Source organism: Hypanus sabinus, unplaced genomic scaffold (genome assembly GCF_030144855.1).
Source record: "Hypanus sabinus isolate sHypSab1 unplaced genomic scaffold, sHypSab1.hap1 scaffold_785, whole genome shotgun sequence".
Lineage (NCBI taxonomy): Eukaryota > Metazoa > Chordata > Chondrichthyes > Myliobatiformes > Dasyatidae > Hypanus > Hypanus sabinus.
In genome coordinates, this window is record NW_026781636.1 from 486 (window position 1) to 4,742 (window position 4,257).

The following is a 4,257-nucleotide window of genomic DNA, read 5'->3' on the forward strand; positions in this document are numbered from 1 at the left end:
CTGTTCCTTGACGTCCAAAGGGGAGGTGTTATTTTTCTACTGGACTCTACTGATATCGCAGGATACATTTTCACTGATCATTTTTCAGTGGCATACATTTCAAACGTTTCACACCACTGAGGGGATCCTGCAGTAAAGCATCAATGGTAATTATGTTGCCGAAATGTTAAAAGTATAAATGTGGCCGGTTTGGTTAGAATGACAGACCGTAAACTTTTAATAAGGTGTTAAGAGCATAATCGGGGAATGATCGGGATTTGTTTCAGAGTAACTCTACACGGGCTGCGCGTTCAGTCAGGAGCGGAGCGTATTCCGAGATAAATATTTATTCTTGACGTTCACGTTTACGGAAGAACCTCCACGGCCAGTCACAGACCTTTATGCAGGCTTGAGATATTTTCGCCCATGTTTGAATTTTACATGGAATCACAACAACTTCGATATATTGAAAAGGGCCGTGATCCCAACCGATATGCGATCTCCCACCGTCAACTCGTCCCAAAATAGACACTGCCACAGTACCCCCTTTTCCTTGTGCTACATTACCGTCATTTTACAGGAAGGTTTTAACCAGACTTTTCGATAGTCCCTCAGAAACCCGATGTCAGCGTTGGGATCAGAACTTCCTCATTGGATCTTTAACAGGAATGGAATGTGCGATACCAATAGTAACACGTTTCACTTCTGTCTGAGCTGCAACATCACCGGAAGATCGCAGATTCGAGTCCTGAAGGTTTTAGGTGTTGATGTTACCAACCGTTTCCACCGCAGCGTAAACAACGTGGAGTGGCTGTGATGCTGCTCGCGACGGAGAAAACAAAGAGAAGCAGAGAGATTGAATGCGCGCTTTTGTGTGTGTGTGTGTGCGTGTGTGTGTGTGTGTGTGTGTGTGTGTGTGTGTGTGTGTGTGTGTGTGTGTGTGTGTGTGTATGTGTGTGTGTGTGTGTGTGTGTGTGAGTGTGTGTGTGAGTGTGTGAGAGAGAGAGAGAGAGAGAGAGAGAGAGAGAGAGAGAGAGAGAGAGAGAGAGAGAGAGAGAGAGAGAGGAGTGGGGAGGCAGACTGAAAAGTTGGAACCTAGAATATTGTGGTGGAGAATATGAACAGATGTCTGTATGGTGAGACGAGGAAGGAATGGAATACAGGGGGGAGGGAAAAAGAAAGTGATTTAACATTTTATATGTTTGAAATTTTGCAGCACACAGTTATTCTGCCTGATGTTTCTCTGGACGGAACCAGCTGAGATGTGAACTCCGTTGTCACCCCAATGCATCGTCATGCGACAATACATGACATTAGGTTTGAAGGCTAATTCTTCTGTTACGCAGTGTACGTTATCCACGAACCTCCTTAGGTTTAAATCAGTTTGTGTTCTCCGCTAAATTATATATAATTACTATTAATTCTTCTTTCTTTAATTTACCTTTGCCAGGTTGAAATACAATGCGCTACTGATAGAAAACCGAACGTTCATTGTAATTACACATGGTTACAATGCACTTGAACACCAACTGAAAAGTTGAGTCTCAAGTTCATTTGAAGCACTGAAGCCCAAACAATTTTTCTGCCCGGGATTGAACTGGGAAACTTGCGCGTGTGAACCGAACGTGATAACCACTACGCCACAGAAACCTTGCAAAGCGCTCAGTGCTTGCGCTCTTAAGCAATGACCCGAGGCTCCCCCTCCACGCCCTGCTCTGAAGTACAGCAATAAGTATAACCCATTGCCCACTGATCCTTTCCGTTTTCAGTAACAAGTATTACATTTATGCGCCATATAGAGAGATATGTATTAACAATTTCCTCTGGGGTGTTGGTTCTGGCGCGACATGAACTATGTCGCATATATGAGGCAAGGAATTAACACAACTTCGGTACTCTAGCTTCCGACCGTCTCCACAGGGTGGTGCCCCGGCCCACATGCTAAATTTAACAGGACCTTTAAGATTTCTCACCCTGTCTCTCGAGTGCGTTTTCATCTCCTCAGATTACAAGTTAATTGAAGCGAGTGAGTGAACCATGTGCCGATACGTTTATAAACAACATCACGCGTTACAAGCCAGGTTACTTGTGAGATGATGTCAGCTGTGGAGTAACAAAACACGGCCAATCGTCCCGCTAAGTCCGCTCTGACACCAGACACACCATCAAACTGATATTTCATTAATGATCACTGTCCAATCTGTTCCTTCGGAACGCAACCAGACCAAGACATCAACGGCCAATTAAACGACCTACTTTGAACGAAAATGATATTGGTAACCACAGCCTTCAGGAACGGAGCGGCAAGTCGTTCAGCTCTTAGGTCGCGGTGGAGTGATCTCTCTCCAGCCGGAAGGGACGTCAGTAGAATAGAGGGAGGTGTCGCATCTTTAACAGAGGCTTGGTGTTCTCTGGACATGTGAGAATTATTTTATAATTCTGTCCAGAAATAATGCAGGTTGCAGATTCATGGAGAGAGAGAGAGAGAGAGAGAGAGAGAGAGAGAGAGAGAGAGAGAGAGAGAGAGTTAGAGAGAGAGAGGAGAGAGAGAGTGAGTTAGAGAGAGAGAGAGAGAGAGAGAGAGAGAGAAATCGGCATCTGATACCAGTTGCGGCCATTGAGGTTACGATCAATATCTATTTCTTCGCGTAAGTATAAAACAATTCGCCAAAGCCAGTAAATATTCGACAGCACAACAAACTAAGGTGAGGTGTAATTAGGGAGTTTCAGTAAGGGTACGGCTGGTTGCTTCGCCATTCGGTTAATTGAACTAAGAAGACAGGAACGTGGGATACGCGTAATGCCTTGATTCAGCAAAGAAACCATCTGCTCAGTCACTTTCAACAACGGAAGTGAGGCTAAGCGTGTTGTACTAAACAACCAAACAGGGGGATTGTCTGTAGCCCAGCGTCCACATGCCTTTTAGTGAATAAGGGAGGATCACCTGCAACGCTTGTAAACTCACACTCGCCTTCTCAGATCAAAATCAACGGTGCATCGATTCGAAGTTACACACAAATAATAAGCAAGGTGTCTCGGCATTGCAAGTATTAAAAATCACAAGTGCTCTAGGTGAGGCTCGAACTCACAGCCTAGGCATTTCTCCGCCGTGTACTGTCATATAAGTACCGCGCGCTAACCGATTGCGCCACTAGAGCCCACTGAAAATTTAGAAGATATTTACAGATGTCATAGATCATAGAGCCTAAATATGTACAGCGCGTGAAAGGCCGTTCGGCCCACAATGTATTGCCATACCAGCTATAAAGCAAAACAAAGGCAGTCAAATTCGAATCCCTCCTTCATACCATGTCCGTATCCCTCGATTGTCCTTACATCCAAGTGCATATCGAGTCAGCAAATATGCACATCAAATACCACCTACAAATTTGTTGATAATGCAAACCTTGCTGGTCGTATCTAAAATGGAGACGAGAGGGCGAATAGGGGAAAAATATGTCAATGAGTGGTGTCGCAGCATCAACATTGTAACGAACGTCATAAAGACGAAAAAGATTATTGTGGACTTCAGGAAGGAGAGAGATCCCGATCCTCATCGACAGATCAGAACTGGAGAGAGTAAGCAATTTCAAGTTCATGGTTGTTAAGATCTCTGAGGACTTAACTTGGTCCCAACAAATCGATGCGGTTATAAAGAAGGCAAAACAGCGACTATACAGTACTTCATTAGGAGATTAACGAATAAACTAAAAAAACAAATAAACCAACTTCTGTAGAGCATTCTGACAGGCTGTATCACAGTCTGGTATGGGGATTGGGTGGGAAGTGCTGCTACTCTACCGGTAGGGGGAATGGGGAGATGGGGAGCCTGATGACCATGCAGATGTAAGCAGAGAGCTATGGAAGGTGGAGAACAAGTGAGCTCTCGGTGCTCAGTAGGCGAACTTTAAGTGCAGACTTCCCATTAGCGCAGGTGACAGGTAACAATTTCAGTTTGATTCTCAAAGGAACAGAGCCATCCAACCATTCTCCGGCCAAATGTACTGTCGAGACTTGGATGGCAGTCAATAGTATGTTGGGAAAATGACGCTGGATCTTTTTCCTGTTTGGGAACTGAAGGGTACTTGATGCTAATCTTCATCCTCTCTTGGATCTTTCGTTGTACTTTGTTACTCTGTGTGTCCAGACGCCACATTAGGGCAGAAACTTGAGTTTTCATTTTAGATGATTATCATTGATTCATTTTCTCAGCCATCCTGTGAACCTTCACTTATATTTTGCACTCTAGGTCCCTCCAATAATATATCATCAACGCCG

General features: G+C 44.4%; 1 non-coding gene across 1 annotated transcript; it reads right to left on the bottom strand.

Moving 5' to 3' along the window:
• Nucleotides 1-3,043: 3,043 nt before the first annotated feature.
• trnai-uau (transfer RNA isoleucine (anticodon UAU)) lies at nucleotides 3,044-3,137 on the bottom strand. Its single transcript has 2 exons — nucleotides 3,100-3,137; nucleotides 3,044-3,079 (listed from the first exon to the last, which is right to left on the bottom strand). It is a non-coding gene; the product is annotated as a tRNA-Ile (tRNA).
• Between the last annotated feature and the right edge of the window lie 1,120 nt (nucleotides 3,138-4,257).